Below are 12392 nucleotides of genomic sequence, written 5' to 3' on the forward strand. Positions count from 1 at the left end.
AGTTTGTTCTGTTCACTACTCTTTTGCTTTTGCTTTGTGATTTCAGTACATTAACCATTTTATCTAATGTACGCATCCTATTCAAAATTAATATGAATAGTTTCCTTTTTAATTCTAATGCTTTTGCTGCAATGGCTTCAATTTCTTTTTTTCTCTTATAATATTTAGCCTTTTGCTTATATTTCTTTATATCCTTTATCAAATTGGACATAACTCTTCTCTGAAACATTTTTCTACGTATCTCTTTAAATGCTGTTTTTCTGTTTATGTTAAACTTTTCAATTGCAGAAGGTATATTTGCATTAACTAAATCCTCAATTTTTTGCTGTTCTGTAGGTTTTGTTACATTTTTCCGAGAACAGACATTTTGTACATTTTTGTTTGTTTTCAATATTTTGTTTAGGAATTGTTTTTTTTGCTTACCAGAAGATTTTTTCTTTTTCCCAACATCAGCATCTTCTACTAACTTTGGTCCTCCAGTTGTCCTCAAATATAGTTTTTTTTTTAGCGTTTTTTGAACTCGAGATTTTGTAGGCATCTTAAATTTTGTTCACTGTTCTTCAGCAATACCTGAAAAAAACTAAAAAAAAAAATCCTTTATTGTATTTAAATATATTACTACATTTCTTTTCACAACAGTCACAAAACGAAATTTCTTTGCCATTTTGAATGCACACAAACTGCTCTTTTTTTAAAATTTATTTAAATGCACATGTCCAAGCTTTTTTTTTTTTTCAGATCACCACCGTGTGTATTCTCTGTGACTGCCTACACTCCAGCAGGGGCAACCAGCCTTAGTGATGCTGAATATATTTGCATTACAGACTTAAACCTGAAAACCCCACTCGCTTCTAATTACTGTGCATGACTATACATGGCAAGCACATGGGTGTGTGCTAAGCCTCTGCTTTTTCCCCCAAAAATTCGCTCCTCTTTTCCATCTACTGCAACTGTGAAATCACCAGAGGAAGACGCAATAAATTTCTGCCTATAATTCTTCTATGCACACAGAGTCATGTTATCACATTAGTGCCAAAACGAAATTTCTTTGCCAATTTGAAAGCACACTTACTGCACTTTTTTTTTCGGGCCAAGTGAAAATCTCTTTTTACACTTTGAAATCACTTTTACAGACTGACACATTCTGAAACCTTTTTTTTAAATTTATTTAAATGCACATGTCCAACCTGTTTTTTTTTTTCATTCCACCACCGTGTGTATTCTCTGTGACTGCCTACACTCCAGCAGGGGCAACCAGCCTTAGTGATGCTGAATGTATTTGCATTACAGACTTAAACCTGAAAACCCCACTCGCTTCTAATTACTGTGCATGACTATACATGGCAAGCACATGGGTGTGTGCTAAGCCTCTGCTTCTTCCCCCAAAAATTCGCTCCTCTTTTCCATCTACTGCAACTGTGAAATCACCAGAGCAAAACGCAATAAATTTCTGCCTATAATTCTTCTATGCACACAGAGTCATGTTTTCACATTAGTGCCAAAACGAAATTTCTTTGCCAATTTGAAAGCACACTTACTGCTCTTTTTTTTTCGGGCCAAGTGATAATCTCTTTTTACACTTTGAAATCACTTTTACAGACTGACACATTCTGAAACCTTTTTTTTAAATTTATTTAAATGCACATGTCCAAGCTGTTTTTTTTTCAGACCACCACCGTGTGTATTCTCTGTGACTGCCTACACTCCAGCAGGGGCAACCAGCCTTAGTGATGCTGAATGTATTTGCATTACAGACTTAAACCTGAAAACCCCACTCGCTTCTAATTACTGTGCATGACTATACATGGCAAGCACATGGGTGTGTGCTAAGCCTCTGCTTCTTCCCCCAAAAATTCGCTCCTCTTTTCCATCTACTGCAACTGTGAAATCACCAGAGCAAGACGCAATAAATTTCTGCCTATAATTCTTCTATGCACACAGAGTCATGCTTTCACATTAGTGCCAAAACGAAATTTCTTTGCCAATTTGAAAGCACACTTACGGCTCTTTTTTTTTCGGGCCAAGTGATAATCTCTTTTTACACTTTGAAATCACTTTTACAGACTGACACATTCTGAAACCTTTTTTTTAAATTTATTTAAATGCACATGTCCAAGCTGTTTTTTTTTCAGACCACCACCGTGTGTATTCTCTGTGACTGCCTACACTCCAGCAGGGGCAACCAGCCTTAGTGATGCTGAATGTATTTGCATTACAGACTTAAACCTGAAAACCCCACTCGCTTCTAATTACTGTGCATGACTATACATGGCAAGCACATGGGTGTGTGCTAAGCCTCTGCTTCTTCCCCCAAAAATTCGCTCCTCTTTTCCATCTACTGCAACTGTGAAATCACCAGAGCAAGACGCAATAAATTTCTGCCTATAATTCTTCTATGCACACAGAGTCATGTTTTCACATTAGTGCCAAAACGAAATTTCATTGCCAATTTGAAAGCACACTTACTGCTCTTTTTTTTTTGGGCCAAGTGAAAATCTCTTTTTACACTTTGAAATCACTTTTACAGACTGACACATTCTGAAACCTTTTTTTTAAATTTATTTAAATGCACATGTCCAAGCTGTTTTTTTTTCAGACCACCACCGTGTGTATTCTCTGTGACTGCCTACACTCCAGCAGGGGCAACCAGCCTTAGTGATGCTGAATGTATTTGCATTACAGACTTAAACCTGAAAACCCCACTCGCTTCTAATTACTGTGCATGACTATACATGGCAAGCACATGGGTGTGTGCTAAGCCTCTGCTTCTTCCCCCAAAAATTCGCTCCTCTTTTCCATCTACTGCAACTGTGAAATCACCAGAGCAAGACGCAATAAATTTCTGCCTATAATTCTTCTATGCACACAGAGTCATGTTTTCACATTAGTGCCAAAACGAAATTTCTTTGCCAATTTGAAAGCACACTTACTGCTCTTTTTTTTTTGGGCCAAGTGAAAATCTCTTTTTACACTTTGAAATCACTTTTACAGACTGACACATTCTGAAACCTTTTTTTTAAATTTATTTAAATGCACATGTCCAAGCTGTTTTTTTTTCAGACCACCACCGTGTGTATTCTCTGTGACTGCCTACACTCCAGCAGGGGCAACCAGCCTTAGTGATGCTGAATGTATTTGCATTACAGACTTAAACCTGAAAACCCCACTCGCTTCTAATTACTGTGCATGACTATACATGGCAAGCACATGGGTGTGTGCTAAGCCTCTGCTTCTTCCCCCAAAAATTCGCTCCTCTTTTCCATCTACTGCAACTGTGAAATCACCAGAGCAAGACGCAATAAATTTCTGCCTATAATTCTTCTATGGACACAGAGTCATGTTTTCACATTAGTGCCAAAACGAAATTTCTTTGCCAATTTGAAAGCACACTTACTGCTCTTTTTTTTTTGGGCCAAGTGAAAATCTCTTTTTACACTTTGAAATCACTTTTACAGACTGACACATTCTGAAACCTTTTTTTTAAATTTATTTAAATGCACATGTCCAAGCTGTTTTTTTTTCAGACCACCACCGTGTGTATTCTCTGTGACTGCCTACACTCCAGCAGGGGCAACCAGCCTTAGTGATGCTGAATGTATTTGCATTACAGACTTAAACCTGAAAACCCCACTCGCTTCTAATTACTGTGCATGACTATACATGGCAAGCACATGGGTGTGTGCTAAGCCTCTGCTTCTTCCCCCAAAAATTCGCTCCTCTTTTCCATCTACTGCAACTGTGAAATCACCAGAGCAAGACGCAATAAATTTCTGCCTATAATTCTTCTATGGACACAGAGTCATGTTTTCACATTAGTGCCAAAACGAAATTTCTTTGCCAATTTGAAAGCACACTTACTGCTCTTTTTTTTTTGGGCCAAGTGAAAATCTCTTTTTACACTTTGAAATCACTTTTACAGACTGACACATTCTGAAACCTTTTTTTTAAATTTATTTAAATGCACATGTCCAAGCTGTTTTTTTTTCAGACCACCACCGTGTGTATTCTCTGTGACTGCCTACACTCCAGCAGGGGCAACCAGCCTTAGTGATGCTGAATGTATTTGCATTACAGACTTAAACCTGAAAACCCCACTCGCTTCTAATTACTGTGCATGACTATACATGGCAAGCACATGGGTGTGTGCTAAGCCTCTGCTTCTTCCCCCAAAAATTCGCTCCTCTTTTCCATCTACTGCAACTGTGAAATCACCAGAGCAAGACGCAATAAATTTCTGCCTATAATTCTTCTATGCACACAGAGTCATGTTTTCACATTAGTGCCAAAACGAAATTTCATTGCCAATTTGAAAGCACACTTACTGCTCTTTTTTTTTTGGGCCAAGTGAAAATCTCTTTTTACACTTTGAAATCACTTTTACAGACTGACACATTCTGAAACCTTTTTTTTAAATTTATTTAAATGCACATGTCCAAGCTGTTTTTTTTTCAGACCACCACCGTGTGTATTCTCTGTGACTGCCTACACTCCAGCAGGGGCAACCAGCCTTAGTGATGCTGAATGTATTTGCATTACAGACTTAAACCTGAAAACCCCACTTGCTTCTAATTACTGTGCATGACTATACATGGCAAGCACATGGGTGTGTGCTAACCCTCTGCTTCTTCCCCCAAAAATTCGCTCCTCTTTTCCATCTACTGCAACTGTGAAATCACCAGAGCAAGACGCAATAAATTTCTGCCTATAATTCTTCTATGCACACAGAGTCATGTTTTCACATTAGTGCCAAAACGAAATTTCTTTGCCAATTTGAAAGCACACTTACTGCTCTTTTTTTTTTGGGCCAAGTGAAAATCTCTTTTTACACTTTGAAATCACTTTTACAGACTGACACATTCTGAAACCTTTTTTTTAAATTTATTTAAATGCACATGTCCAAGCTGTTTTTTTTTCAGACCACCACCGTGTGTATTCTCTGTGACTGTCTACACTCCAGCAGGAGCAACCAGCCTTAGTGATGCTGAATGTATTTGCATTACAGACTTAAACCTGAAAACCCCACTCGCTTCTAATTACTGTGCATGACTATACATGGCAAGCACATGGGTGTGTGCTAAGCCTCTGCTTCTTCCCCCAAAAATTCGCTCCTCTTTTCCATCTACTGCAACTGTGAAATCACCAGAGCAAGACGCAATAAATTTCTGCCTATAATTCTTCTATGGACACAGAGTCATGTTTTCACATTAGTGCCAAAACGAAATTTCTTTGCCAATTTGAAAGCACACTTACTGCTCTTTTTTTTTTGGGCCAAGTGAAAATCTCTTTTTACACTTTGAAATCACTTTTACAGACTGACACATTCTGAAACCTTTTTTTTAAATTTATTTAAATGCACATGTCCAAGCTGTTTTTTTTTCAGACCACCACCGTGTGTATTCTCTGTGACTGCCTACACTCCAGCAGGAGCAACCAGCCTTAGTGATGCTGAATGTATTTGCATTACAGACTTAAACCTGAAAACCCCACTCGCTTCTAATTACTGTGCATGACTATACATGGCAAGCACATGGGTGTGTGCTAAGCCTCTGCTTCTTCCCCCAAAAATTCGCTCCTCTTTTCCATCTACTGCAACTGTGAAATCACCAGAGCAAGACGCAATAAATTTCTGCCTATAATTCTTCTATGCACACAGAGTCATGTTTTCACATTAGTGCCAAAACGAAATTTCATTGCCAATTTGAAAGCACACTTACTGCTCTTTTTTTTTTGGGCCAAGTGAAAATCTCTTTTTACACTTTGAAATCACTTTTACAGACTGACACATTCTGAAACCTTTTTTTTAAATTTATTTAAATGCACATGTCCAAGCTGTTTTTTTTTCAGACCACCACCGTGTGTATTCTCTGTGACTGCCTACACTCCAGCAGGGGCAACCAGCCTTAGTGATGCTGAATGTATTTGCATTACAGACTTAAACCTGAAAACCCCACTCGCTTCTAATTACTGTGCATGACTATACATGGCAAGCACATGGGTGTGTGCTAAGCCTCTGCTTCTTCCCCCAAAAATTCGCTCCTCTTTTCCATCTACTGCAACTGTGAAATCACCAGAGCAAGACGCAATAAATTTCTGCCTATAATTCTTCTATGGACACAGAGTCATGTTTTCACATTAGTGCCAAAACGAAATTTCTTTGCCAATTTGAAAGCACACTTACTGCTCTTTTTTTTTCGGGCCAAGTGAAAATCTCTTTTACAGACTGACACATTATGAATCCACCATGTGTAACTACAACAAAAACAATTCCCATTTCTATTATTCATTTCTTAAGTTACCACATACATCCCCTCTCAAACTGTAAACTCACCTTTAAAATTAGTTAGTTGTGAAAGAAATGTGTCACTCAAACAGCAGATTATCAGAGCCAGGATCTCTGTTCTCTACACCTCTCTCCTCTCAGCAGAACCAGATAATGGCAAACTTTCCCTCTATTTTTCCACACATATACATGTAAGTTTCAAATCTCAGTGCTTCCCCCTTTTTTTCAAATGTAATGACACATTTCTATTGGTTGAAAACCAACCCTTTTCCAAAAGTACCCTGCCCCCAACTTGACTTCTGCCTAGTACCCTTCCCCCAACTTGACTTCTGCCTGCTACCATAGCAACAGCTCATGGAACACTGCTGTGTGCAGTTAGGTCAGAAGTTCGACACACAATGTTTCAATTCCACAGAGCAAGAGTGCTTGACTTTTCAATCCTAACTGCAAATCCATAGTACTGTTCTTTGGTTACACATTTTTTTGTACCAATACAAAACATGCTTCTATTAATTTTCACATACAGCCTAGTTTTTTTTCTAGAATGGTATGAAACAGCCAATCAGTTCTTTTTGTTTTGTAAAAAATATGTATGCCTCCATTTCCAAACTGTCTTTCTTTTCATATTGCCATTCTACTGAAAGACACCTCCTGAGTGCATCCAGTTCTCCTTTGAAGATGTTCACAGTGTGGATTGTAGGGCACAGCTATGTCTTCTGGAGTGAAAAGTTTGCAGAGAAAACAGATATGGTGAGAGACCTTGCTTTGCCAAATGTAGACATTAAATGGATTGGTCAGAGAGGGTTAAAGTGGCACCAATTGATGCCATTGGTGAAATCCTTCATGCAAATCCAACACCCTGACCTCATAATAGTGCACTGTGGTGGCAATGACCTAGGCACTTTGACTGGGGTAGGTCTGGAAATGCTTATGAAGGACACCTTTGCACAACTGTTTACACTTTTCCCTAAAACTGCCTTTGTGTTTTCCAACATATGCCAAAGGCAAAAATGGAACTGGTCCAATCATTTCTGTCCACAGATTGACAAAGCAAGAAAGCACGTCAACAAATCTGTTTCTGCTTTCCTCCGTGACTATGGTATGGGTGCCATTTACCACAACAACTTGCGTTACGACATGCAAGACATTTATAGAGGAGATGGTGTGCACTTCAATGATGAAGGGAACAGAGTCTTCCTCTTGAACCTTAGACTCTGCATCGGTACTTACTTGTAGGTACCACTAAAAAAATGACTCCATAAACACAACAGCTCTTTTTAGAGCTCCCTAATTTCTAAACTCTTAAATCTGATTTTCATTTATTTATTTTTATTTTTTTTACCGTACGCTTACCGTGAGCTTACCGTACGCGTACCCCGTGATTTTTTTTAAAATCAATAAATGTTTTTTTTGTACTTTTCTGTCCTTCTTTGACCCCCTTACAATTGTTAGGGGGTCTGTAACTCTCCTCATTGCCCCCTTTCCTTGTTTTCACTCTTTTTTTTCAGAGTGAAATACACAAAATGGCGGCTGCCGCTTCCTGGTTTCGGCCGATTCGAATGTTTACTAAGATCTAAGAGCCAATCAGAATCGCGCTCGCGCACGCCACCGTACGCTTACCGTAAGCGTACGGTAAGCGTACCGTAAGCTGGCTCAGATATATATATTGATTTAAAGGCTATTTTCTCAAAATCTACTGAACTGATTTACACCAAACCTACAAAAGGCACTTCCTTGACCTACGGACTACCTCTCTGCCAAATTTCTAGTAATTCTGTTCAGCCGTTCGGGCTGTAGGTCGTTCTAAAGGTCCTATGGAAAAATGCATGGGAAAAACGTGTTTTGGGACCCCCCTTTTATCTCAGCCCCCGCTTGACGGATCCCCCCGAGACTTTCAGGGTAGGAGCGGACCGTAGCGCCCCACCTATTTTGAGAAATTCGCGAGGATTCGTCGACCGGCGCCAAAGTTATTCAAAATAGAATGTTGAGGTTTTCCTATGGAAACGTGGTCCTAACTATAACTACCTACTGGCGACCGCCAGTAGGTAATATATATATATAAGGTAGATGAAACCCCTATTTGTTCTATATAAATATATACATATATATAACTCTTGTTACTAACAACCCCCTCCACCCCCGTCCAAACATTTTATTATTCGAAATATAGATATTTTCATTTTGGATGGAACCTGCCCAAATCCTTTTTTTTGTAACCTTACCATCCTATAACCGTACCCACCTCTAAACCTAAAAACACCCTTACCCACTAAAAACATCCTTACCACCCTATGCCCATACCCACCTCTAAACCACAAAACACCCTTACCACCCTATACCTGTACAAACCCCTAAACACATCCTTGCTGTCCTATATCCTTACCCGCCCCATAACCCTAAAAACACTCTTACAACCCAATACCCTACCCTTCCCTAAACCCTAAAACACCTTACCACCTTATACCCTTACCCACCCCTAAACCCTAAAAACACACTTACCACCCTATACACTTACCTAACCCTAAACCCTAAAAAAAACACTTACCACCTTGTCCTGGTAGCGCATGCTTAAAGCTGGTGCAGGCACAGGAGACATACAGAGTTTCCCATACAGATTCCTTTACAAAAGAAGTTGCTGAACTCGGTGAGCTCAAGTAGTGAATTTATTGCTTACAGCAACACAGCAAACCACCAACGTATTTCAACCAGTCTTTTTCCCTGTGAAAAAGTGAAGCAATAAATTCACTATTTGAGTTCACCGAGTGCAGTGACTTCTTTTGTAAAGGAATATATATCTAACACACACAGGCGTACCTTAAGTATTCTTACATTTTGTGGTGGTAAAGGCATATGCGTTGTAAAGGCATTACACTGTAATGCCCGTGTTGTAAAGGCTGTTTCCTCTACCAGGCACCGATGTCTCTTTAAATGTTTGGCATCCCATGGCAGTGCTACTAATGACATCCAACTTTAAATGGCCTTTAAAACCACTAGAAGATGACCGTCCATGTGCGTGTACGCTTGAAAACTTGTTAATGAGTTTTTGTAATACCTGAATATAAAATACTGGTCCGCCAGTGCATGCTGATGCATGCACGCATACACAGATGGAAATCTTACACTGGCTTTTGATGAAGTAGAGCAAAACCATTACAAGTGCGCCCCCCATATCATCTTGCAACCATGTCATCTTGCAATGTTTTTTGTTTTTCGTTACCAAAGGCCATTCAAAGCAAACAAGCATTGGCAGAGCCAATAACTCAGCAGCCAAAGCAGATATATTGTCTTTACTAATGGTTGTTTGTTCTCTCCTTGTAGTCCACTGAAAGACTTTGGGTTCTGTCTTACTTTCTTAGTTCACTACTTATGACATTAACATCTTTCTATCGTCATCTTTTTCCATCTTGCTTAGCTCTGCTAATTACCCTGTTTTAGTGGCGGTTGGTGACATTTGAAAGTGGTGAGGTGTAAAAGTTTGTGTATGTACTCAGTGGCGAGTGAGCCTGGTGAGCAAGCCCGACAACCATAAGAGGGGTTCCGGGGAGTCCTCCTCACCGTTTTTGTAAACAGCACCGTAGATTTTGCGAGATAAGCAAATGGACACACCTGGGGGTGCAAGGCGATGATGGAAAGGCGCGACATTTCACATCTCGCCAGTGGGCGCCACACAACTGCCCTTTCAGTATCTTATCCACTATAAAGAGTGCTCCTTTAGATAACTTTAATTACCAGTTTGTACTGCGGTTTAAAAACACGAAGCCTCCACCCCTCACGAAATCTGAACAAAAAAGTTAAACATGTTAGGTACTAAAATTCGCCACATGTAGAATGACAAATTATCACATTCAACTAGCAAAGCACTACTGCGCAGCAAAAGATGTATCTGGCCCTTCTCTTGAAATATATATCAAGGTGTGTTTTTTTAAAGAAACAGCTGTCTATGCAACGCTTTACCTCAAATTGTTAAACAGACCCTCATGTCAGGTGCTAACCTGTGCTCGCTTACCATTAATCGTGCGCCATGTCTAGTAGACTTTGATTCCCCTTACGGTAACATTTAGACCCACAAACAGTGTTCTCGGAGCAGCCCTGAGCCAGGAGCATGCATACTTCACTAAATTCATGTGTTCAACTTGCAGGCATGCTGGTGAATTTTAGCAAAGCTCCCTTTGCTTGCAAATTATTGCATGATTAATTTTATTTTTTCAAATATGATCAAAAACAAAATGTACTTGACATAGGAGAATAGAGAGTGACCAAAATAAGATATCAATATTAATGTATTTGTGCATTTTACAGGTGGTATGGGATATCTGTGAGTTTATTTGATATATGAATACACAAATACAAGTATTACATAGTAGACATGATAATGTAATAGCCTTTATTTGACAATGTAAATCTGATCTTCTGGCTTATTAAAATGGTATTCATCTTTGTTTTGTACGCCATGAGTGATGTGCCATATGTCACCAACCGCACATACATCTCATCCCAAGATGGACAGTGTTCCATCATTCACCAGCTCACCAGTGCCCTGGATAGAGCCTACCTCCACTCCTGCTGCCAATATCCACGTGGCCATCACCTGCTGCTTCTTCCTGGCTGCAGCTTTCAGTAATACTACGGTACTATGTAGTATGCCGAGGAAGCGCCACAAGTTGCATGTCCGGGTACTGATCCTTAGTCTGACCATGGCTGACCTGCTGGTTACTACCCTGGTGATGCAGATGGATGCCATCTGGAATGCCACTCTGCAGTGGTACGCTGGAGATCTGCTGTGCAAGCTGCTCAACTGCTTCAAGCTCTTCTCAATGTATGCCGCATCCCTAGTGCTGGTCATAATTAGCTTGGACCAGCACTACGCCATCCTATACCCATTCAGTTTTACAAGTACCAGCTGGTGCAACAGGATCATGTTATGCGTGGCCTGTGGCCTGAGCATCCTGCTTGCATCGCCCCAGGTACAAGCGACTCTGGCTCAAAAAACCAGTTGTTTTCCTTGTAGGAGTAGAAGCCGAACTCATACACTGTGGGTTACAAAAAACACCAACAAAGTGAAGGCAGGAGGAGGAGCCTAGCGCGCAACCAAGATGGCCGCGTAGGTGCGAGGCTCCCGAGGACCTCCACGACCTCCTACATCTATCCTGTCCTCATCCTGATTTGGTCGAGGGGACTTTGTTTGTGAACCTGAGCCGAGGTGGTGCCCGTTTTCCGTTTTCGAATCGGACCCCGGGTGCCGTGATGGGCTTCGCTTGAAGTTTGCGGCCTGCTTCTCCTCTGACCCCGGACTTGAGTTGAGGGGCGATCCAGTGGTGAAGTGAATAACAACGGCGGGACGAGCCTGGCGGGGCGCGCACCCCTCACTTTCACTTTCGCTTTCGAGCCCTCTCGCCATCATCGCAAGTGGAATCTCGGCTCTTTCGCGGAGTGTGGTGGTTGGCTCACTGGGGGACCCTGCCTACTCTGCGGGGACCCGTTCCGCCTTCCTGAGGCGACCTCTGGGGTCTTCGGCCTCGATTGTTCGCCCCCCGTCGCTGGACTCGTGGGTGCACGGATTACAGGGCGATGGCGACGAAGCAGGATGGAGAGAGGCTGAAGGCCAAATCGGCCCGGCGTGGTGCCTCTACCCAGGCCAACGTTATGGATCGCTACACCCTGCCGAAAGGTTCTCCCGGCGGGTCGCATAAGTCTCCGGAGCGGCCCGCGGATGCCCCGGATTTGCCAACGGACCTGACCTTGCAGGATATCATGGGCGCCATAGCGGAGATGAAGACCTCGGTGGGTCAACAGTTTGACACCCTGGCGCACAAACTTGACGCGGTTCTCATCGATGTCAACCTTGTTAGGGCTGATCTTTCCAAGACAAATGATAGGGTTGACTCTTTGGCCCTCACCGCGTCGGGCCTCACGACTGAGGTGGCTGCCCTCCAAACGGAGGTACGTCGGCTCCGGCAGGCCAGTGCTCTCACGGATCGGCGACTGGAGGATTCCGAGAGTAGGGCCCGGAGGAACAACGTCCGCATTATCGGAGTGCCTGAGGGATTGGAGGATTCGGCTGCGGATCTCTTTGTGGAGGACTTGATTTCCAATCGTCTGATGCCTCGGGGAT

The 12392-nt window shown here is 41.6% G+C and overlaps 1 pseudogene; it reads left to right on the top strand.

Annotated features, from left to right (window-relative positions):
- The first annotated feature begins 10779 nt into the window (after positions 1–10779).
- LOC146772461 (gonadotropin-releasing hormone II receptor pseudogene) lies at positions 10780–11361 on the top strand (annotated as a pseudogene).
- The last annotated feature ends 1031 nt before the right edge of the window (positions 11362–12392 follow it).

Source organism: Triturus cristatus, chromosome 12, assembly GCF_964204655.1.
Source record: "Triturus cristatus chromosome 12, aTriCri1.1, whole genome shotgun sequence".
In the NCBI taxonomy this organism is placed as follows: Eukaryota; Metazoa; Chordata; class Amphibia; order Caudata; family Salamandridae; genus Triturus; species Triturus cristatus.